Source organism: Rhinolophus hipposideros, assembly GCF_964194185.1.
Source record: "Rhinolophus hipposideros genome assembly, contig: HAP1_SCAFFOLD_76, whole genome shotgun sequence".
NCBI classification, from domain to species: domain Eukaryota; kingdom Metazoa; phylum Chordata; class Mammalia; order Chiroptera; family Rhinolophidae; genus Rhinolophus; species Rhinolophus hipposideros.
In genome coordinates this window covers 2060-28069 of record NW_027668869.1, presented here as the reverse complement: position 1 = coordinate 28069, position 26010 = coordinate 2060, and the positions used below count along the sequence as shown (strand labels likewise).

Here is a 26010-nt window from a genome sequence, read left to right as displayed (position 1 = left end):
AGATTTACTAAATTTACATTAACAGAATAGACTAAGGAAAATCCAACTACATGCTGTTTACAAAAAAAAAACTAAATATAATTTAAAATATGTGTCACTAAAATATGAGCAAAATATGTCACATAAACACCAACCAAATGAAAATTCTTATAGCTGATCCTTTATGCTGTAACATATATTCAATATATATAAATCAAAAGTTGATAGAAATACATGAATAAATTAAGAAATATATAAATATATCGAGCGATTTGAAGATAACTTTCATACCTAATTAACTCCTCGGACATACATATTAGCATATGCACAAAAACATCCATAAGCAGCATTTACAATCAAAGAACATAATTCACACAATAAATTTAATGGACTCCAAGTTGATGCCTGAAACTTCGGATAATGCCAAACCTTAAATATAGAATGATTTTTCTTATACATATTATATATACCGATGATAAAATTTAATTTAAAAAGTAGGCACAGTGAGGGATCAACAAGAACTGATAATAAATTACAATTATAACAATATACTGTAATAAAAGTTACGTGAATGTGGTTTCTATCTCAAATTATCTTGCTTCACAAATATATTTTTTTAATACCGTAGATCTTACTAACCTGGGTATATGGCTTTTTTTCCCCTTATTAAATCAAGAGCTTGCACCTTTTCACTTAAAGGGAGCACTTTACAACTTTTCTTTGGCCTATCTGAATTGCCAGCATTACTAATCTTGCACTTTGGGGGCATTCAGTAAAACAAGGGTGACTTGAACACAAGCACTGCCATACCATGATGGTCCATCTAATAATTGAGGTGGCTAAGTGAGTGATGGGGGGTATTGTATACAGTGTGATGAACAAAGGGGTGGTTCACATCCTGGGCAGCATGTGTTGGAGTGGGACAGCATGAGATTTAATCACACTACTCAGAATGGCCTGTAATTTAACTTATGAATTGTTAATTTCTGGAATTTTCCATTTAATATTTTTCTACCAGGGCTTACTGCAGGTAACTGAACCTGTGGAAAGTGAAACTTTGTGTGTGTGTGTGTGGGGGGGGGGTTGCTACCATTGTTTCATAGTAAATTTTGAAATTGGGGAGTTTGAGTCCTCCTACTTTATTCTTCTTTTTCAGGATTGATTTGGCTATGCTGGGTCCCTTGCAATTCCGAATGGATTTTAGAATCAGCTTGTCAATTGCTGCACAAAGAATTAGCTGGGATTCTTAGAAAGATTCCTGTTGAATTTGTTGATTAGGTTGTGTAAGGCTTGAGGCGAGATAATGAAGCTAAGAGAGTCAGGCAGCTTGAGAAAAGTGAGGGCTTTATTCTGCGCTCCCAGGTAAGGTGCAGCGGTCCGCAGACGGGGCTGGTGAAGTGGCTCCCAGGGCAGAGGAGGGAGGCAGATATGCGATTTGGGGGAGGGGGTTGGCTGAGTGAGGTGGCAGATGAGCAAGCCCGCACCCCCAGTGCAGATAGGGCCCCAGCGGCTGTGTCTGGAGTTGGCTTATTGCACCAAGGTCTGCTGCCTCTTCTGGGAAATGCCAGGGGCCCCAGTTTCCGTCATGAGAGGAGGGGTCTGACTTGGCAGAGGGGTATGACTTTGCTCCCGGCCGCTTTGACCATGCCCGTATCTGACCTAATAGGTTGAGGAATATGGCCATGTTAACAGTGTTCAGACCAAAATCGTGGAATATTTTCGCAATTAGGTTGTCTTTAATTTATTTCCATCAGTTTTGCAGTTTTTAGAGAATAAGTTTGGCTCTTATTTTGTTAAATATATTCCTAAGTATTCTATTATTTTTGATGCTGTTGCAAATTGAGTTGAAGTATGCAGAAATGCAACTGGTTTTTATATATTGATCTTGAATCCTGCAAATCTGCTGACTTATACATGCAAATACAGCTGGGCCTTGGTCAGAGTTGTTTCCTTATAACTTGCATGAGTTGTGGCAGGAATGCACCTCTTGTTTATAGCAGTCAGCCTATGGTAAAATTGGTTTCCTTATATGTGGTTTCACTTAAAGCGTAAAACTTACCCATGATGTTAAGTGAGGACTTACTGTAGTTCTTAAGCGGAATTCTCATAATGTCGTATACTACAGGTTATGTAATCTGTGAATAGAGAGCATTTTGCTTCTGTCTTTCCAATATGAATGGCTTTTATTTCCATGTCTTACCTAATTGCTCTGGATAAAATATTCAGTACAATATTGAATAGAACTGGCCACAGTTGTCATCCTTTCGAGTTCACTGTCTTAGGAAGAAAGCATCCAGGCTTTCACTCTTAAATATTATGCAAGTTATAGCTGTTCTATAGATGCTCTTTTCAGGTTTAGAGAATTATCTCACATGCTTAGTTGGTTGAGGTATTTTTGTTGTTGTTGTTGTTGATTGTTTTTGTTTTTTGTTTGTTTTGTTTTTCATGAAAAGGCATTGAATTTTGTTAAATGCTTTTACTGAAGTTGTAGCAATGATCATGATAGTGTTTTTTGTTTAATTAATATGATGTGTTACATTAAGTGATGTTTGAGTTTTAAATCAACTTTGTATTTCAGGGATATCTCACATGGTCATGGAATATGCTTTTTTTCTGTATTTTGCTGAATATGATTTGCTAGTATTTTGCTGAGGATTTTTACATCCACTTTCATAAGAAATATTAGCCTTTAGGTATATTTTCTTTTGATGTGTTTGGTTTGGAATCAGTGTAACACTGGTCTCATAAAATGAGTTGAGATACGTTCCCTCGTCTACCTTTTGGAATAGTTTGTGAAGAATTGGCATTAATTCTTTAACCTTTGGTAGAATTCAGTAGTGAGAACTTCTGGGCATTTCTTTATGACTCATTTTTCGTTACCTATTCATATCTTTACTTAATCGGTTTATTTCTTCTTGAGTCAACTTTGTTAGTTTGTGTCTGTCTAGGAATTATTATTTCATCAAGTTATCTTATTTGTTGGTGTACAGTTTTTCATAGTATTCCTTTATTATCTTTTTATTTCTGTAAGGTAATGCCCCCTTTTTTGATTATGATTCTAGAATTGAGTCTTCTCTCTTTTTCTCTTGATCAATATAGCTAAATGTTTATCAATTTTGCTGACATTTTTATTGATTTTTCTCTATTATTTTTCTCTTCTCTCTTACACTAATTTCTGCCCTAATATATATTATTTCCTTCACAATTTCTTTAGGTTTAGTTTGTTCCTCTCTTTTCAGCATTTGAGGAGGAAAGGTTAGATTATTGACTTGAGATATTTCTTTTTCTTAATATACATATTTTATAGCTGTATATTTTCCTCTAAGTACTGTTTTAGATGCATCAGAAAACTTTATTTATTTTGTCTTTATTTTTATTCACTTCAAAATATTTTTTATTTTTAGGATTTCCTTTGTGATTTATATTTTGACCGATTAGTATATATTAGTGTGTTGTTCTGCTGCTAGTTCTGCTTTTATTCCATATTGTCAGAAAACATAATTTGTGTTATTTCTTTTCTTTTAAATTTATTTTAATTTTTTTATGGCCTAGCACAATGTCTATCCTAGAGAATGTTCCTTGGGTACCTGAAATGAATGTCTAACCTGCTATTGATGTATTGTTATGGTTATTGGCTTATTTGCGTGTTCAGTACATGTTTGCATTACTTTCCTGAAGCCTATTTTTCCTCCCCCACTGTTAAGCCTCTATTGTTACTCCCCAAGGAGGTGCAGCTTTGCATGTAACTACAGTCACCATAGGATGACAATGGTTTTGGTCGTGAATTTTTGATCTCTGAACTCGAACCCGAACTCGAACTCAAACGCGGACAATCCGAACCTGTAGGAAACCGTGCTGAAGTGCTAGCAGGTATTGCTTTGTGAAATGTTGAACCTTTGACTTCCTTGAGTGGTCTGTGCCCCCAACAAGGCAAAACTTGCTACTCTGAGAACACAGAACCAGACTAGGTCAGGAAGTGTGGAGCTGGACAAAAAACAGGCCCTTGTGTATTACCTTTATTGTAACTACTAGATTGCAGACAGTTCTGTTACTTTTTGATGCCCAGAGGATACAAGCTGCAAAAATAAACTTGGGCTGAGGCATTCTACTTAGATCTGAGGCAGTCTACTTAGAACTGCGGCAGTCTACTTAGAATTGCCTGCCCTCCCGATCCCATCTTTGTCTCTCTTCTTTTCTCTCAATCCTCACTCCCCACTTCAGGGACTGTTCCTCTCGTGGGCAGGCACCGACAAGTGGCGCCCGAACAGGGACCTGAATACTGGGGATAAGGTGAAGGACACCGCACGGAGCTGAGACGCGTCGCATAAGGTAAGGGGTGCGGTGAGATACCACGGTCAGGAGTAAAAAATCATGGGACAGGGTAACAGCAGAATGTCTTTTACTCAAATGTTAAAAAGTGTGCTAAACAGACTGGACCCCCAGGATGAGGAGGGCCTAGATGGGGAGGGGCCAGTGAGGGTGGTAGACGGTGCAGTGACAAGACAGCAGAGTGGGGCTGAGACATGGCAGAGGGGCCGGAAGAGGCCCAAGGCCACCGTCCCGGGCGGGGCGAAGGTGGAGGAGACCAAGAGCCCGTCACTTCTCTGACGGGCCCTCCTGCTGCCACCCCGCATCCCTGGGACGAGCCGCGGGCCTCGCCTCCACGACGGCCACCGCCGAGGAGTGGGAGCCACAGTGCGAGCCTGTGAAGCGCGGGGATGCGATATCCAGCTCCGGGGCAGGGCTGCCCGAGCCGGCGGGCTGCGAGACGCTGGAGGCCAGAGGCCACGGCGTCACGGGAGAAACCCGCGCAGCTGAGCGCCCGCGAGGACTCCCGGCAGGTGCACGCGTGGTTGTGGCAGTCTTATTGCGGCCACTCACCTGGCACAGCGGCCTGGCCGCCTTCCCAGCTTACTGTGGCCCCGCAACAATGCTATGGGGCGCTGCCGCAGTTGGTCCCCCACCAGGGAAATCCATTCAGGAACTCTTCCGACCAACCCCAGGCAGCGCAGGATTGGACCTCAGTAGCGCCGCCTACACAGTACTAACACCTGAGATGGGAATGCGAGCTATTCCTACAGGGGTCTTTGGGCCTCTGCCTCCACAGACTGTGGGACTCATCCTAGGAAGGAGTAGTATTACCATGAAAGGGATATAGGTTGCTCCGGGAGTTGTGGATATGGATTATACAGGAGAGATCAAGATTATGACACATTCGCCTGGAGGCATTTCAGTGATCGATAAGGGCCAACGCATAGCACAATCATTGTTAATTCCATATGTCAAAGCGGGTAAAACCGCAGGCCGTAAATCCCGAGGCGACGCGGGCCTTGGTTCATAGGATGCTTATTGGGTCCAGGCCATTCACCACCAGGCCAGAATTACCACTATCCATTAATGGCCGTTCCTTCATGGGCCTTTTAGACACGGGGGCCGATGTCTCTGTTTTAACTGCAGATCAGTGGCCTAGCCACTGGCCAAAGCAGCAAACAGTAACCCAGTTAAAAGGCATAGGACAATCTCAGTCACCAGAACAGAGCAGTGATATATTGTTGTGGAAAGATCAAGAGGGACATGAAGGATCCTTTCAACCATACATAGTGGCAGGATTGCCTGTCAATCTATGGGGCAGACGTGTCATGAGTCAGATGGGAGTTTACCTGTACAGCCCTAATCAACAGGTCACTAAGATGATGTTCCATCAGGGACTCCTGCCTAGAGATGGCTCAGGTCCCTCTGGACAAGGGAGAAAAGAGCCTATCTTTCCCTCGCCCTTACCACAGAGAGCTGGCTTGGGATATTTTTAACGGGGGTCACTACTCCTCCTGTACCCCATGCAGATGCTATCACTTGGAAAAGCGACACACCTGTTTGGGTAGAACAGTGGCCCCTATCATCAGAAAAGATACAGGCTGGAAGGTTGCTGGAACAGGAGCAACTCGATAAGGGACATACAGCACTTTCTAACTCTCCATGGAACTCTCCCATATTTGTAATTAAGAAAAAATCAGGTAAATGGAGGTTGTTACAAGATTTGAGAAAAATAAATGAGACTATGGAGCTCATGGGGGCTTTACAACCGGGATTGCCTAATCCTTCTGCTATACCCCAAAACACATATAAGAGAATCCTGGCTTTAAAGGATTGTTTTTATACCATACCATTGTGCCCCAAGGATTGTAAAAGGTTTGCTTTAAGTAACTTACAAGAACCTATGAAGAGATATCAATGGCTGGTGCTGCCTCAAGGTATGGCTAATAGCCCTACTCTATGTCAAGAATGTGTGGCAGCGGCGTTAGAGTCTACCCTGTCTCCCCACATACAATCCTTAATCACACTCTTTGTTCTAAATTTTTTAAACCTGGATGCGCGTGGCAGATCTGCCGCAGATCGCTTCTGGCATCCTAACACTCAACAAGATTATGCCCAAGTGAGATGGCAGGATCCAGTTACTAACCAGTGGCATGGGCCAGACCCAGTCCTAATTTGGGGACGAGGGCATGTTTGTGTTTATTCACAGGACAATGGAGGTGCGCGGTGGCTGCCTGAGAGGTTGGTGTGGCTTGCTGATGAGCGTCTTCGAGATCCTGCTGGTTGCGCAGATGCCTCAGGGTGAGACATACTGGGCATATGTTCCTGACCCTCCCATGCTACACCCCACTGTGTGGAACGGGCCTGAAGTCATTGGTGGGACAAATGACACTAGGCTGTTAGGACATCCATTCGCTCCTGCCGTCCTACAAGCTGTTGGATTCAATCATAGCGGCTTGGGCATAGGACTCCTCATATGCTTCGCGATAATGTCAGCGTTACTGGATGTTTCCGTGTGGGCAGCCAGACAATTCACGGAGACAACCTAGGACAGAGTGTCACATTCCATCAGCCAGCAGGATGGAAAAACATCAGGGATAAAAACCCACCTCCACCACAAGCCCATGATCCTTGCAGTGAGGAGAACAGAAAAAATAGCAGATCCATCCTTTGGAGACAATGTTATAAAGAACCCGGGGAATATAGTGTCCCTGGGTTTAATCAAGCTGTTATAGATGGTCCGGAGGCCATGACACAGGTGCTGATGTCCAACACGGGACTAAGACTGGAGTGGTTGTGGGATTATGGTATACCTCCCGGCCCCAAAGACATATTTGGAAACTAGTGGGAGCAGTGGATACAGTGACTATGAGTATGGACGAGGGACGAGGCAAGGTAGAAGGCAATACCACTGCTTGTGTCAAGGCTCCATATGTGCTTATGATTGGAAATTTTAACATCACCCATATTGACAGGGTCCAGTTTAATGTATCTTGTATACAGTGTAACCTAAGTAATAGCATCAATTGGTCAAATGACAAAAGTAGAGCTGTAGTTCTCCACCGACCCTCTTTCATTATGGTACCTGTTAACATTTCAGGTCCTTGGTACTCGGACCTCAGAGGAGAATTCCCCTCCTTTCTAGCTCTGTTCCATTTGCTACTGCCTTTTGTAATAATCTTTGTTGGTGTTCCTCTATTCATGTGGTTTACTCCGTTGCTCAGAAAGGTAATACTCAAGGGCTTCATCGATCTCCAAACAAAGGTTCATGAGTTGAGATTATCTGCCCAGGTCCACCGTGTCGCTGACACCCGTGTATAAAGCCCCTACAATGGGTCGGCAGCCAAAGATGGGTAAGGATTTGGTAAGAATGTACATAACCTAAGACAGGAACCGTTCGCTAGAGGGATGGTCTCCTATGACGGGTAAATGGACATATCTGTACCAACCACCTAAGCCAGGCGCAACCCTTGTGTTAATTTTATATAAAAAAGGGGGACCTGTGGGAAACCGTGCTGAAGTGCTAGCAGGTGTTGTTTGTGAAATGTTGAACCTTTGACTTCCTTGAGTGGTTTGTGCTCCCAGCGAGGCAAAACTTGCTACTCTGAGAACACAGAACCAGACTAGGTCAGGAAGTGTGGAGCTGGCCAAAAAACAGGCCCTTGTGTATTACCTTTATTGTAACTACTAGATTGCAGACAGTTCTGTTACTTTTTGATGCCCAGAGTATATAAGCTGCAAAAATAAACTTGGGCTGAGGCATTCTACTTAGAACTGCAGCAGTCTACTTAGAATTGCCTGCCCTCCCGATCCCATCTTTGTCTCTCTTCTTTTTTCTCAATCCTCACTCCCCACTTCAGGGACTGTTCGTCTCGTCGGCAGGCACCGACAGTTAGTGTAGCCACAGCAGTTATATTAGTGGCCAGTGGCTCACTGGTTACAGCTGACGGCCAACTAGTCACAGCTGACGGCCATCCAACCACAGTTGATGGCCATCTACTACCTGAGCCAGCACCCCTCCACGTGAGGCCGAGAGCCTGGAAACTGCTCTCTGGGGCTCTGTCGTGCGGGGTACCCTGCTCGCTGCGCCATTTGTCGTGCAGGGTCTCAGCTCCCGCTCCCCGCCCAAGAACGCAGGACACGGTAAGGCCAAAAAGGAACACCCACGGAGCCATAGATAGGGGAGTCAAACCAATATATTCTCGCTGGCGGCTGGGCTGGAGACACAGGAAGTAGGATCTACATAATCTGCCTAACAGCAGTCCGCGCTTGCCAGCCACCATCTTCTTGCTAGCCCCTATTCCTTTTTGCTAGCATAGCCACAGCCGTTATATTCGTGGCCAATGGCTTACGGGTTACAGCTGACGGCCAACTAGCCACAGCTGCTGGCATCTGATCACAGTTTATGGCCATTTACTACCCGAGCCAGCACCTTTCTATGTGAGGCCGAGAGCCTGGAAACTGTTTTTTGGGGTTTTGTCCCCACACTCCACCCCTACAGGTTCTCGCCTCACAATCTACGCGACAAGTGTCTTCCGCGAGGGTCCCTGTGCGAGGAGCCTGGAGGTGAATGCAATATCCTGGACACAGCCAGGCTCTCTGAGCACAGCCAGGGTTTCTCAGGGCACCACCAGTACTTCTGGGCACAGCCAGACTTCCTGGGCTTCTTAAGGTACCACCAGTCTCCCCGGGCACAGCCAGGGTTTCTCAGGGCACCACCCCAGTACTTCTGGGCACAGCCAGACATCCTGGGCTTCTTAGGGTACCACCTGTTTCCCCGGGCACAGCCAGCTTTTCTCAGGGCACTGCCACTCTCTCTGGGCACAGCCAGACTTCCTGGACACAGCCAGGGCCTCTCAGGGCACTGCCACTCTCTCTGGGCACAGCCAGACTTCCTGGACACAGCCAGGGCTCACAGGGCACTGCCACTCTCTCTGGGCACAGCCAGACTTCCTGGACTCAGCCAGGGCCTCTCAGGACACTGCCACTCTCTGGACACAGCCAGACTTCCTGGACACAGCCAGACTTCCTGGACACAGCCAGGGCCTCAGGGCACTGCCACTCTCTCTGGGCACAGCCAGACTTCCTGGACACAGCCAGGGCTCTCAGGGCACTGCCACTCTCTCTCTGGGCCTCTCGGGGTACCGTGCTGGAACAACAGTGGCTCACATAAAGGTGCTTACATATTATCAATGGTGGCCAGTCAAGACACAAAAGCAAACATCCGCCAGTCCCACTACATGATGGTATGTTCCCAAACAGTCAAGCGTCCATTAAATCAGGGATAGAAGGCAATTCCTCATAGTCCATAGTCATTCGCCAGGGCTGTCCTGGGGGTGAGGGATGACCTTGACCTCACCCTCATCTCACAATGAGGACTCAGCAAGCGTTTCCTCCTGGGACAAGTCCCGCATCCAGGCTGCGTCAGCAAGCAGTTCCCAGCCCACAGGGCCGCAACAACCTTCGCTTTCTCCGCTTTCTCCGGCCTCTGCTGGTTGGGGAACCATCCACATCTTCCCACCGCTCCACGGAAATCGAGCTCTCCGGCAGCTGCTCCTCCTGGTCTTCCTCAGACTGAGCTTTCATACGCACAAACTGCTCCACTGCCCTTCGGAGAGCTTTGGCCAGCACCGTATCCTGCCGACTACGCCATGTGTCATGCGGTGGACCCTGCTCGCTGCGCCATTTGTCGTGCAGGGTCTCAGCTCCCGCTCCCCGCCCAAGAACGCAGGACACGGTAAGGCCAAAAAGGAACACCCACGGAGCCATAGATAGGGGAGTCAAACCAATATATTCTCGCTGGCGGCTGGGCTGGAGACACAGGAAGTAGGATCTACATAATCTGCCTAACAGCAGTCCGCGCTTGCCAGCCACCATCTTCTTGCTAGCCCCCATTCCTTTTTGCTAGCATAGCCACAGCCGTTATATTAGTGGCCAATGGCTTACGGGTTACAGCTGACGGCCAACTAGCCACAGCTGCTGGCATCTGATCACAGTTTATGGCCATTTACTACCCGAGCCAGCACCTTTCTATGTGAGGCCGAGAGCCTGGAAACTGTTTTTTGGGGTTTTGTCCCCACAGGCTCTGTCCCCACAACATATGATACAAAAATATTTTCCTGTAATAAGGATTTCACATGCCATATATTTTGGGATACAATTAACATGTTGTTTAAACAGCCCAGTAAATACACTTGTACTATTTATATTTTAGAGCTTATACTTTTTTTTCAAATCGTAGACGATTTCTAGTTTTATATTCTCAAGTAGATTATCAATAGGTGATAGAGGAACTTTTCGATTGAATTCAGATTCAAATTCAGCAGGAACTGGAAAGAAAAAGACAGAATTATGTTCTTTAAAATACAACTAAGTATAAGTGTTAAGAAGAATGAGAAAACCTCTAGATGAGGCCACAGCTCACAACAGGAGATCATATTCAATACAGTTTGCCCACGGCTGCACACTGACTTGACTGCTATTGTGGCCAAGTATCAGAGCTTCTGGTTGTCTCATCCTTCATTCATTTATAAACAAGGTCGTACGACAAGCACTGAAGTTACAAGACGAAGATGACACGGTCCAGCCCTGACCCATCATCTACTATAAGCTGAAGGAACAGATGAACAGGCAATTTCCATTCAGAGGCCCCTATACCATACAAATGCACAACAGGACGCGAGTGGGACCCACAAAAGGGACATCCCAGTATTGATTGTCTGCTCTCTGGTGGAGGTGACATGGATGTTGATGCCTGAAGGACAAGGACAGAGGATGCCAGAGAGAGGGAAGACGCAGATGCGAAGACTAGTGTGGGGGAGAAGACTACGGAACGAGAAGTAGTCTGGTTTAGCTAGATGCTAGAGCAAAGGGGCAAACGAGGGTTGGTAGCAAGATATAGGCTGAGATGTTTGGTGAGAACTACATTGATTTGGGTGTTTTCATTCCATGCAAAGCAATGTGGAGTTTCTCCTGAGGGTACATGGTAAACTAATGACAAAGTAAATGACTGGAGATTTAAATGTCACCCATCAGGTGACAGCTACAGTGTTTCCTCCAAAAATAAGACTAACCAGAAATTAAGCCCTAATGCGTCTTTTGGAGCTATAATTAATATAAGACCTGGTCTTATTTTCGGGGAAATATGGTAGCTTGGCCCTTCTAGGAGGTACCGTATTTCCCCAAAAATAAGACCGGGTCTTATATTCATTTTTGCTCCCAAAGACACATTAGGTATTATTTTCCGGTTAGGTCTTATTTTCGGGGAAACACCATATATGAACAGTAATTGCTTAAGTATCACTAGATAAGTCTGGTTATTGGGCCTCATATCACTGGCAAAAACATAAAAGTTGATGAAGCCCCGTTTTCAACGTGCAGGTGGAAAGTTCCATAGGGATGGCAGAAGAAAGGAAGGGGACAGGCCAGAAATAAAAAGAGATACATAGACTCTTGAGATATTACTCATATGACCTTGTCTTCACTATGAATGTTTATGCTTTCACCTTTTTTATTTGCTAAGGCCAAGAAAATATTTAATGTAGTATCTATTATCAGAACATGGAAAGGGATGCCATTTAATATTTACATTTTATTCCAGAAATCAATGATATCTAACTTGAATTAATACATTTTGGCAACATACCGTCTTTGTATAGTTCTTTAGTTTTTTTTTCCTGGTACTCCAGCAGCGACTGAAATAAATCAAATCTTATTATAGCATTTAAGGTAAACAAGAGACTTTATTGTAGAAATGATATATCTTATGAAATGTGCTCTTTAAATAATGCCTTTAGAGAATAGACTTAACGTATGATTTATATAAATACAAAAAAGTTTAAAAATGAATAACATAAATTACTGCTTATTTTGATTGTACATAATAGAGACCATCTATATGAGATGCTATTTAGATTAATCTGACCAACAGTGCAATTGATATTGGTCTACCTAAGATACATAATTTCAAAAGAGTGACGTTTGATTTGATTGGTACAATGAAGTTTAAACAAGTCAAGTCATATTTTACACTGAATGCATTACTTTGCAATTTTTAGAAAAATTGTCCTTTATAAATGTTTCTTGTTCTTTGTTTTTACTTTAATGGACTTTTCCTTAAAATGAGCTTTCCATTCTTGCACTTCTAGAAAAGTAATCTTAAGGTGTATTCTAGGCTCTTCATTTTTCAGCATAGAACCTTAAAGACATAAAATGATGAAAGTGGTACTGTGCCGTCATGTGAAAATTCTACTGACAGAAACAATAACCAAAACGATTTTGCAGTCTATGACTGAAACATTACCGTATTCGTATGCACAGAAAGATTTCCGAAAAGCTGCTTGAATAAAGTATGACCTAGAGCCAGTTTTCAAATTTACTTTCTCATTTATGACTTTGTAGAGTTAGAAACAAAAAATAATATATAATTTTTAAATGTGACTTTGTTCCTTAGAAATCAGGTCCAATTTTCGAAACACTAAAATAGCTGTAGTTATAGTCTATTTAATTATGAAATGTGTGGGAGTATTTCAAACTATATTACAAGTGTCCCAGTCTAGAGTGGTCTTACTGAAACCTTTCTTCTGAAAGCTATCCTCTCACAAAATGTCCAAAGTAGTGCTTAAAATAATATCCAGAAACTAATAGACACTATGGTGACAACAATGTGACAGCCAATCCTTGTACAAATTTAGGGGGAATGTGGGAAACCGTGCTAAAGTGCTAGCAGGTGTTGTTTTGTGAAATGTTGAACCTTTGACTTCCTTGAGTGGTTTGTGCTCCCAGCAAGGCAAAACTTGCTACTTTGAGAACACAGAACTAGACAAGGTCAGGAAGTGTGGAGCTGGCCAAAAAACAGGCCCTTGTGTATTACCTTTATTGTAACTACTAGATGGCAGACAGTTCTGTTACTTTTTGATGCCCAGAGTATATAAGCTGCAAAAATAAACTTGAGCTGAGGCATTCTACTTAGATCTGAAGCAGTCTACTTAGAACTGCGGCAGTCTACTTAGAATTGCCTGCCCTCCCGATCCCATCTTTGTCTCTCTTCTATTTTTTCTCAATCCTCACTCCCCACTTCAGGGACTGTTCTTCTCATCGGCAGGCACCGACAGGGGAAGACAAATTTGTTTTCCAATATTTGCATAACACTTTTTTTTTGTGAATGGCTTGATAGAAAGGGCTTATAACGTGAATAATGTGACAACAACATCACCAGACAGGCCGTGTAAAATCAATAACTAAATACCATAGGAAGGGAGAGGACTTTCATGAAACAGTTTTAAGTTATTGTTAATCAACAATATAAAATGTAAATCACATTTTTACACGACTTGAATTAAGGAACTACCAATGTAGCGTTATTATTTTCCCCCAAAACAGCTCTTTTCTTAAATATTTACTTCAGCACTTTCTGTCGTGTTTCCCTGAAAATAAGATGTAGCTGGACCATCAGCTCTAATGCGACTTTTGGAGCAAAAATTAATATAAGACCCGGTCTTATTTTAACATAATATAAGAATGGGTCTTATGTAATGTAAAATAATATCAGGCCAGGTCTTATACTAATTTTTGCTCCAAAAGACACATTAGAGATGATGGTCCAGCTATGTCTTATTTTTGGGAAACACGGTATGTTTATTTCTAGGTGAGGAGTGTGTTCAGATGGTGGAAGTAGCTTGAAGTCCAACATTAATAAGGACAACATATCTGCAGTCTTATTATACTTTTCCATTTATCAAATATATAGAAAGGTGAGAAAATTATACACACAAAAATGTATCAGCAAACTTTAATTCAAAGGATTTCAACTAGAAGGATTTTCTCATTACTGGCAGTTCTTACTAGACTACGTCTCGGAGAAAGCTCAGGTTCCACTGGGGACACCCACGGGATAGCACAGCTTAGGAGTCTGCATCCCTCCTTTAGCTAGGTAGCTCTACACGTCTCTGCTTTGGTTTGTTTTGTGTTAATTGGGGACTACTGAGGAACAGTTTGCTTTTCCAGGATGTCAAATTGTTCTTTTTTTCAATCTAGTTGTGGATGGTGCATCTCACTGGCCAATGTGGGACTTGAACCGGTTACCTTGGTGTTATGGGCACCTCGCTCCAACCACTGAGCCAACAGGCTCCACACCAGCAGCCCAATTCCAAGCTCAACCCATTGCTTCTCACGGGTCTATGTGGGAATGGAACTGTCAACCTTGGTGTTATGAGCACAGTGCTCCAACCACTGGGCCAACCGGCTGCCCACCATGGTTCATCTCCAAGTTCAAGCCATTGTTTTCAATCTAGCGGTGGAGGGCGCAGTTCACTGGCTCATGTGGGAATCGAACCCACAACCTTGTTGTTAAGAACTTGCACTCTAACCAACTGAGGCATGTGGCCACCCTTGGTCTCTGTTTTTATATACCGTGTTTCCCCGAAAATAAGACCTAGCTAGACAATCAGCTCTAATGCATTTTGGAACAAAAATTAATTAAGACCCGGTCTTATTTTACTATGATATAAGACCGCGTATGACATATGATATGATGTGACGTGATGTGACCGGATCTTACATTAATTTTTGTTCCAAAAGACACATTAGAGCTGATTGTCCGGCTAGGTCTTATTTTTGGGTAAACACAGTAATTACACAAAAAAAATTTTCTCAAAGAACGGTACTATTCTTTGATAAAAAGAATATTTTTCAGGTCTGAAAGTCACTGATTTAGTGAAAGTCCCTAATTTTGCATAAGAGGCAACCAAGACTCACAGAGATTATATAGGTCACCTGAGGTCACCAAACCAAGGAGCTGCGGGCCAGGAATGGGATAAGTCTCCCTATTGAGGCTAGCCTGCTATGCCAGCTACTACCTCATATTCCGGAAAATTCCATCAATTTCTGAGTACAACTCAAAGAAAATGAATATGCAAAACTTTGTCATGTAGCTCAATAATGTTAAAGCATGAGAAACAAAATAGTAGCTTTCTAACTCAAGTATTATCTTTAAAGTCATTATTAAAAATAAAGACAGATTAACATCACAAGTCCTATTAGCAGTAGTCAAACACACTCAATTTATAAAGCATAAACATTTCTAAACACAGAAAAGGGAACTTGAAGGAGAAAATCATGAGTTAAAGAAAGCAAACTCAAGTTGAGGAAATTCTTCCTTAAAATGACTTGTCTTTTCCTCAGAATCAAATTTGGCTGACCAATATAAACCAACACAGGTATTATTCATGGTGGGGGTTAAGTATAGCGAAATTGGAAACACAAAACAGATTTCTCTTTACCATCTAGTGCACTTGTGTCCAACCTCACATCATCACAACTGCATCAGAAGTCTTTCCAGTGTTCCCTAGTGATTTGGGACACTTATCTCTGGATCTTGACAGAGTGGGGCTTTTCCATCTCTTATTCAGCCTTGCATGATTGGGCAACCCAACGCCTCACAAGGGAACAACGTTGGCCTTGGAATGAGGGCATTGACTTTAACATAAACAATTTTCCAATTTATGAGGAAATACTGAAAACTAAACACCTCTTTCCTACCAAAAAATAATTAAAGGAAAAATGTCCACAAGCATATTCTCTCTCATTGCTTCTGCCTTTACACTCTTTCATCTTCTGATTTCTGTGGTGAAACCACTGAGAACATTTTAATTGTGCATCATGCTTAAGAATTTACAGAAGCGTTGGCCATTCACTTTCTTTTTGTACCCAGTCCTTCCTCCAGGTTCACCACTTTGAAGGACTTGGACTCCATTTAGCCGAAGGGCTGTCCGAAAATCCTTGGCTTTGTTCTCCTATGATTTATTAAGGGGAAGCTAAATGAAAACACAAGGTTGGAGCCCCATTTAGCACAGGCCTGTGCTATGTTTCTCTGCATTAAGAAGGCCACAGTTGTTAGATGTGGGAGGGGGTTGGAGATGGGGGGAAGGGTGAAGGGATTGGGGGGCGGTTGGTGACCACAGGATGGCCTCAGGGTCTTTTGAGAATTACTTTGGGGAACTTACTCAATAGTGTTTGGGGATTTTGTTGGGTGTCCGATGGACATGTGTCCTGTTTGGGAGACCACCTCAGGGATGCGGTGGATGCTTGGTCATGGCATTGTACACCAGAGACTGGACATTAATGAATGCCAACTATAAATTTATGTGTATAATGTGATGGCTCGGTGTGAGGTCGGGGTGGTGGTGGATGGGGGGAGGGGGGTTCACGTTGTGAGGGATGTAAAAATAAAATAAAACTGAAAAAAAAAAGGAGGCCACAAAACACCATCAAAACCACAAACCACCCTGCATTGATCAAAATGGATATTCTTTGGAATGATGTAAACATCATGTCAAGAGAGACAACCCCTTTCTATCTCCACGATATCTACAACTCATCGGGCATCTATAGCCCAAGAAAGGATCTTCTGCTCAACACACTACGATTCCTTAAAACACCACGCATCTGTAAAAGGGAAGGAGGGTGCACTGGATGTGAAAGGGAGGCAGGATGGAGGAAAGCACAGGGACAGCCCACAGCTGCAGTTCCAGGGGGACAAGGCTGAGCCTGAAGCCTCAGCAAAGGCAGTGGTGGTGGAGGGGACGGGGTGCAGCTCCCACATCACTGCCCAGGGGAAGCTAAGTGGGGCAGCAGCAGCATCTCCCCACGCCTCTCCAGATGCAGCAGTGCTGGCACCACCAGGGACCAGTAGCAGCAGCAGAAACAATTCTCCAGTCTCACGACCACACACAGTGCTACCAGTAGACATAGGGAACCAGGTAGCAGCTCAGCGGGCTCAAGAACACGCTCCCCTCAACCACCCACTTCCCCCACCTGCTTGGTGGTGGTGACCAGAGACCCTGGAGACCTGGATGCAGTTGCAACACCCATCTCCCTGGTCACCCAGGCTTGGACTCCCACACCCACAGCTAAGCCCCCGCCCCTGGATCCCCCATACTCAAGGAGCACCTGTGGGAGAAAACAGAAACTACACTCTTGTACCATCTACTGAAAACAAAAGAAAGACCTCTAACTATATACCTGTTTAATTGTTCAAATCGAAATGTACCTACATAAGAAAGTATTCACTACTTCAAATGTGCCTGTAGAGGAACAAGCCACTCAGCAGCATGAAGAAGCAAGGTGACATGGTTAACACTGAGAGAAGATGACACTTCTCCAGAAACCAAGTCAAAGTTACGGAAGATTGTGATCTCTGTGACCGAGATTTCAAAACAGCAGTCATGCTCTCTGCTCATCACACAGAACAGCTAAGAGACTTGTAGGAGGATGACTTGAAGGTGGGCAAACTGGGCGAGCAGGGGAAGTGGGAAGGGAGACGTGGCCCGCATCCATGGCTGCGGAGGTGCAGGTGGTCCCAGGACAGAACAGAGACCACAAGAGCCAGGAGGTGGGCTCTTTCCCTGTGTCCCACAGCTCATCTCCCTGCCCAGAGAGCAGCATATCAGAGTTTGAGGCAGTCACCTCAGCTGAGACCTCCAGCTGGGCCCTAGGTAGGACAAAGGAAGTAAACACCATACCTGGGCCCCTCCCCCAACTCTCCCAATCCTACCCCCACCCTTCCAGAGACTCACGCTGGCCCCTGATCTGAGGAGTAGTGTCAGATTACAGAGGACCCATAGTGCTCAGGATCTGGGAGGACCCGGTTTGTAGCTACTGCAACCCAGGGAAGAAGCTGGGAAGTGTGTGACACTGCTGGGCTGAGAGAGAGAAGACTCCTCCATCCCCAGTCCCCACCTTCTCTGATCTGCCCAGGGCAGGGCAATTACAACTGTGGAGACATGCCCAGGGGTTAGCAGTAGGCAGCAGTCGCAGCTCTGGGCTTTCAGCAGCTCAGAAATCTCCCACCACACACGCACACATGCACGCACGCACACACACACACGGAAGGAGTGACCTAAGACTCAGGAGACCTGGGCACAGGGCTGGTTGTGTTACTCTCAGTGCGCATATGTGCAGGCAAGAGCAGAAACTGCACTGACTTTGTAGAAACTACCATCCAGACCCGATAGCCCCACTCATCTACATCTGCCGTCCCAGGGTCACTCTGGGCACCAGGTGACCGGCTCTGCCTGAACAATACACAGAGGACTCTCTGGTACAGCAGAGGACGGCCTGGAGATTACTTGGTGGGCTTAAGCCAAGACTGGCGCTGCGTTTTTTGTTTTGTTTTGTTTTTGTATCTTTGATATTTTTGCCTGTGTTGAGTGTGGGTTACTGGTTGTTTTCACACGTGAGTGTATTTGGTTTTGACTTTGTTGTTGCTGTTGTGCTTGGTGATTGGCTTTGTTCTGAAATTGCCCTACACCAGGGCCCAGCCCAAGAGTCACAAGATTCAACACCTCCTGACACCAACTCCAGACCCAACCAGAGTATTATTGGGTTTGACCTACAAGTGACACACCCAGAGGGAATTCTCTACAGGCACAAGAGCCCATAGAGGCCAAGTCTAATTGGAGTGGTCAACCCTCACGCAGCAGAACATCCACCGAGGGCAGAGCTAAGTCTCACAACTAGGCAGCCTAGGAGCAACCCCACCTACTGACCAGCCAAAAGCAATGAAAGTTCAACTTTACACAGGACAATATACACAACACCAGGGTCACCTTTGGAGCACACGCACAGGAGAATAGGGAAGTGGTGCAAGTCAGATATAAAGGACACACACTACATAAGATAACCCAGCAAAGACCGAGAATCCTAGGGGATCTACCTAATACATCGAAGCAAACATGGAGAGTCAACCAGAATGGGGAAACAAAGAAACATGTCCCAAATAAAAGAACAGAAGAAACCTCCAGAATTGGAACCAAATGAAATAGAGGTAACCAATCTATCAGAGACAGAGTTCAGAACACTGACGATAAGAATGTTTAAAGAGCTTAGTGACGACATAAAGAAGGATAGAGAAATCATAATGAACAACCAGTTAGAACTAAAGAATACAACAAGTGAAATAAAGCACACGCTTGAAGGAATTACCAGTGGGTTAGATGAGTCAGAGAATCGAATCAGCGACTCAGAAGACAAGTTAACAGTGAACACACAAGCGGAACAAAAATAAATCCACGCCTATATGGCCATTTAATCTACGACAATGGAAGCAAGAATTTACGGTGAGGTAAAGACAGTCTTTTCAATAAATGGTGCTGGGAAACCTGGACAGACACATGCAAAAAGATGAAGCTGGACCACCTCCTTACACCATATACAAGAATAAATTGAAAATGGGTCAAAAACTTAAATGTAACATCTGATACCATAAAACTCCTAGAAGACAATATAGGAAGCAACTTTACATATATTACCCGGAGTAAGATTTTTACTGATACATCCCCTTGGGCAAGGGAAGTAACAGAAAAAATAAACATATGGGATTACATCAAACTAAACATTTTTTTCACAGTAAAGGAAACCATCATTACAACAAAAAAGGGTCCTACTGAATGGGAGAAGATATCTGCCATTGATATATCCAAACTTTATTAAAAAACTCACAGAACTCAGCTCCGAAAAAACAATCAACCCAATTAAAAAATGGGCAGAGGACATGAAGAGACATTTTTCTAAAGAGGACATACAGATGGCAAACAGACATATGAAGAAAGGCTCAACCTCACTAACCATCAGAGAAATGCAAATAAAAACCACAATGAGATACCACCTCACCCCAGTCAAAATGGCTATCATCAATAGATCAACAAACAACAAGCGCTGGCGCGGATGTGGAGAAAAGGGAACGCTAGTGCACTGTTGGTGGGACTGCAGATTGGTGCAGCCACTATGGAAAACAGTCTGGAGGTATCTCAAAAATCTGAGACTGGAACTACCTTATGAGCCAGCAATTCCACTCCTAGGCATGGATCCGGAGAAATCCAAAACTCTAATTCAAAAAAATGTATGCACTCCTATGTTTATTGCAGCTCTATAACAATAGCCAAGACATGGAAACAATCAAAATGCCCATCGGTAGAGGACTGGATTAAGAAACTGTGGTACATTTATACAATGGAGTATTACGCAGCCATAAAGAAGAAGGAAATCTTACCATTTGCAACAATATGGATGGATCTAGAGAACATTACGTTAAGTGAAATAAGTCAGACAGAGAAAGACAAATACCTTATGATCTCACTTATATGTGGAATCTAAAGAAAACAATAAATGAGTGAACTAATCAGAAACAGTCTCAGAGACACAGAGGAAAAACTGAAGGTTGCTAGATGGGAGGGGGGTGGGGATAAGGGGGAAGGTGAGGGGATTACAAAGCACAATCGATAACCCCAAGATTGCCATGGGGATACGAAAGTCAATTTGGTGAATGTAATCAATAATGTAAAGATTTTGTAGGGTATCTGATTACACTTGTCTCATTAGGGAGAGCACCTCAGAGATGATGTAGATGCCTGACAACTGCACTGTACACCGGAAGCTGAAGCTGAACAATAATGAATGTTAATGTTAACTACAATTGTTATACACACACACACATATACATGTATGTATATATATGTTTACAAGAAGTAGAGTACAGCCTGAGGGATAGAGGCAGTAGAAATGTAATGGCTGTATGTGATGTCAGAGGGGTCGTTGATGAGGGGAGAGGGGTCATCATTATGTGAGGCATACAAATTATAAATGTGTAACTATTACATTGTTTTGTACACCTGAAACTAATAATAAAAAAAGAGTTAAAAATAATAATACTCATTCACTGAAAAAAAAGAAGACACCCAGAACTAGTTTCTGCACAGTGAAACAAACAAACCAAAAAAAATAGCACTTCTTGATGACTTTCAGGCACATATATAACACCTGTCAATCAGCAATCTGGCCCTCAGCTTAAAATAACCCAGTTCAACACAGTCGAGTCATGGCCAAAGAGAAACAGGGCTGAACTATTTTCAGCTGTAGCCCCAGCAAGAAGCTGAGTATATTATATACTATATTATATAAAATACTATATGTCAATAGTCAAAAGACTTACAGTATTTACTTCTAGGGCCAAAGAGTAGCACGAACCAGGAAAAGCTTGTTCACCTGAAACTAACGACATACATTATACTTCACTTAATTTTTCAAATACAAAGGAGATAACAGACTCTCTGCCACATATTATATACTCCCCCATGAAAGAATTATTATTTCATTATCCTTTTTATGCCTACTGCTGCCTAGAGAAAAAAAATCAAACTCACTTAAAGCCCTCCTCAATTTGACCTCTACTAACCGGTTTAAACTAATTTTCTATATTGTATGCTGCATATAAATTAGACCAATTGTTCCGAGCAGATGATTTGTTTTTTTTTTTTTGTTTTTTGTTTTTTTTGGATTGGAATATTTTTTATTTCTTTTTTTTTTTTTAATTAATTAATTTATTTATTAGTTTCAGGTGTACAAAACAAGGTAATACTTAGACGTTCATCATTTATATCCCTCATACTGTGAACCCCCCTGCCCCCATTCACTATCCCTCCGACCTCACACTGAACCATCACATTATATATATAAAATTATAGTTGGCATTCATTAATGTTTAGCTTCTGATGTACAATGCCATGATCAGGTATCCACAGTATCCCTGAGGTGGTCTCCCAAATAGGACGCATGTCCATCGGATACCCAACAAAATCTTTACAACATTATAGAATACCTTCCCCAAATTAATTTTCAAAAGAAAAACTCTGAGGCCATCTTGTGGTTACCAGCTGCTTCCAAATCCCTTCACCTTTCCCCTTATCCCCAACCCCCTCCCACACACCCATCTAACCACTCTCGGTTTTTTCTCCCGAGCAGATGATTTGTGCTTTCCTTCCTGTATTCTCCATGTTGCTTAAATGTAACAAACATTTTGGAGGGTAAAACAAAACAAAGTCACAGCATGAAGAATGTCACTGAGATATAACAACACTCACAGGCAGTTCAATGAGTTCAGGAGTAAAATTAATGACCCGGAGGAGAACTTTATCAAAGAGATGGAAATTATGAAACAGAACCGAACAGAACTCCTGCTGGTCAAGAACTCAAGAATGAGTATTTTTAACAACCACGTCACACGAAGAAAACGAGTTGTGATTTAAAGACTCCCTAGCACTGCCACCTTACTCATCAATTACCCAAATGCTGTCAAGACATATAGACATAAGTGAACTTCATTTTAAAAATTCAATTATTTGCTTAATGTCCCTATTTAGAATATGTACAACTGTGAAGCAACTCATTTTAAAACACTGAAATAGATAGTGCTATGAATAAAATAAAAATTAAGGATATACTCTCTTGTTAGAAGATAAGATTAACCATAAAAACAGAGACTAATCTTTCTGCAGTATTATAAGTTTGCTGAATTAATAAAAAGGATTATATCTGTTTCATTTAATAATAAACATCCATTTGTGGTTCGGTGTTTGGCCGGCCATCATTCACTTACACTTAGGGGAAGAAAAACTGGGATGCACAAAACTTTAAAATTTTTATGAATCATCTCCAACTAAAACCAATTAAGAAGCCAAAGCATCTCAAAGCATACCATTGGTTATTAGGCAATGATATTTAACATCTGTAATAAAATTTAAAGGCAAATTTTCAAGCATTTTAAATGTATCACTTTAGTTACATTTATTAAATAATAATAAATAACTCTTAACACATGAGAGCTCTAGGGACTTAAAAAAAGATTGTAAAATTTCTATCTCCTTTCTATGCATATTAGCACACATATTATGCCTTTTACTTCGTGTGCATTAGTCAATGAAACAACTCAAAATTTCATCAACGACAAACAAAGAAACAAAAACTCATAGACACAGACAACACTTAGTGGGTGAGGGGGGAGAGAGAGAGGTAGAAGAGGGAAAAGGGGGTCAAATACATGGCGATGGAAGGAGAACTGACTCGGGATGGTGAACACACAGTGAAATATATACATGATGTATTATGGAAATGTACACTTGAAACCCATATGATTTCACTAACCAATATCACCCTAATGAATATATAAGACAAAACAAAACAATATTATATCAAAGAAATAAAAAAGAAAGAAATCTGAAATGCAAGGGAAAGAAGCTAATATAACTAACCTTGGGACAGTAATACCCCATGATGTCATTTGAAGCCCGTGCGGTTGACTTAGGAATCACCAAATTTTCTCTTGGAGCAGGATTTCCACTGAGGAGTAACTCAGTATTCAAACTTCCAACACATGGTGGCTCAAGGACTCCCCTCCTAAGAGCAGTGCTGAGAAACTCCTTGGGCTGTTCCTTTGCCTGAAGATCGGTTCTAGCCTCTGCCAGTCTTTCATTAGCACTGTGAAGATTGTAAAACACAAAGCTTTGAATTTTATTTTTCCTGAATGACTTGCATTTTTTTCAAGCTGCCATAATAAATAGTAAAAGAAATTTCCCATTAAACAGCATTTTAACATTGAAAATGCGTCAGGGCAGACCTAGCATGCACAAGGATAGGTTTCAAATTATCCTAAACAAGCACATATGTTTCTATGGGGACGCCAGACTAAGAAGAAATTCAAAGTAGGGAGGGGAGGAAACGGGCTACCAGTGACATCCACGGCTTCACAGATAATACTTGCTGCCTTCTGCAATGGCTGAACCAATAAGATTCTTGAGGATTGCCATGAGACGTACATAGCAAACGAGTTTAGAATTTTTTAAAAATCCCACCAAGATATTTTCAAGCCTTTGCAGTCACCGCCCTTGGGTAGCGCCCTCATTACCCTGAGGACTGAAGTGTCATGTAGAACAACAGCCTCTGGGGGAGAAGGAGGGAGCCTGGTGGGTGACCCTACTGAACTGAAACCGCTCCGCAGGCGTGTAGCTTATAATATAACACTGTGACCAAGGCGCTGGGCGTGGGCTCTGCGCTTTCTGTCTTCCACACACCCCCTCAGGCTCACCACCTTATCTTTTTAGCCACTTCTTGGGTTATACTACCCTCACCCCTACGTTGTTAACCCTCTGCTATATTTCACATGTATGCCTTTGTGGACATCAGAAAGACTAGAAAGAAGAGCTTGTCTGAAAGCGACCTCCAGAGATAATAACACAGAGCACAATGGAGACAGTACATGTACCAAGTGCCAGAACATGCAGAGTACTTAACCCTTTGGGTTTAAGTTGTTATCTTATAATAAATAGTTACCTCATTAAAAACTATTTAGGGGAATTCTGACAAGAAATTTTATAAAAAATAGCGTTGTCTAAATCATAAAGCTTCAAAAACACTTTGCTTAAAGACTGGTAGATCAGATTAACTCTATGAAAACCGCGGGAGGAAAAATACAATCATGTAAAACCAAAAATGGGGAGAGATGCAAATGTCCTGAACTAACTAACATTTTAAAAGTAATTTATTCACTAACATCATTTTCCAAAATTATACTATTTAGTAAGCTTTCATTTCCTATCAATCTCGGGAATCTGCCTGGATAAAAATTATACTTTAGAGGCAAATTAATGAGCTCGATTGATTTTCTCTGACTTTGTTTGGACTTACTTGTTTAGTTTGTTTTGCAATGATGTGATAAGTTTTAATTCCTCTAGGTAGAGGTGTTCATATTCTTCCAATTCTATTTCATGAGAAGTTTTCATTTTGGAGAGTTCAGATTCCAGATATTTAATTCTTAGTATGTCCATGTCACTTACGGAAGCGCCATCATGGTCATTTAACGGGTGTACGTTTTTTTGAGATGCTGTTTGTTCCTAAAGCCAACAGAAAGGATACATTTTAAAAATAAATATAAACTGAATAATTACAGTCTATTTGTATTCTTTAGTTTTAAGTCAATGATTTGGAGGGCAATTTAAATGAAAAAAAAAAGCTGAAGTTTAAAATATTTACCATCAATACGGAATGAAATAGATCTGAATCACGAAAATATTTTGAATCATCTCATCTAACTATTCCAATAAGAGAATCAATTTTAAATTTTAAAAATTGAACAATATGACTTAATAATCTAAGAATATGGTGCATTTTATTTTCTTTATTTCCTAATAGTCTCGTTTTATATCAATTGGTCTTAAAAATCAAATGATTTTTCAGAAAGAACAAATCTCAAAGATCAACTGAGTGACAATAATGATGGGAACTGAAATATTAAAAAGGAGAAGCAGATACCACCTTAGTTCCAGAAATCTAAAAAAAATAAAATAAAAACAACTGCCGTTAAGGGGAGTAGAAGAATCACATACACTATGCATATCGAAAACGTAATTTGCAGCAAAATGAATTAAGGCGTGTTAAAAATCAATGAATTAACCTGTAAAAATAGATTTAAAAAGCTTTTTCTACTACATCCTGTCTTGCTCAGTCTTCAATATCCCAGAATTTACTGTGTTCTGCTTCACTCTTTTTTACCACATTCGTGACTATATGAATTTTGAGGTTTAATAATTTTTATCTCCACTCTTTTTATTCTCTACTTTTTCACATGATATTTGTACTCCTTTCATAGATAATAACTCCTGTTTAAGATTGATTTTCTTCAACAAGGTATAGATATCTTTTTTTAAAAAAACTTTTTAAAACAAATTTATTTTTTATAATTGGGGAACAGTGTTTTTGCCAGAACCCATCAGCTCCCTGTCAAGTAACAGTTTCCAATCTAGTTGTGGGATGCGCAGCTCAGCTCCAAGTCAAATTGTTCTCTTCAATCTACTAGTTATGGAGGGTACAGCTCACTGACCCATGCGGGATTCG

General features: G+C 42.1%; 1 long non-coding RNA gene across 1 annotated transcript; it reads right to left on the bottom strand.

Annotated features, from left to right (window-relative positions):
• Positions 1-8469: 8469 nt before the first annotated feature.
• On the bottom strand, positions 8470-23807 carry LOC308495738. The gene is made up of 3 exons (XR_013993042.1): positions 23373-23807; positions 11936-11984; positions 8470-10619 (listed from the first exon to the last, which is right to left on the bottom strand). It is a non-coding gene; the product is annotated as an uncharacterized lncRNA (long non-coding RNA).
• Between the last annotated feature and the right edge of the window lie 2203 nt (positions 23808-26010).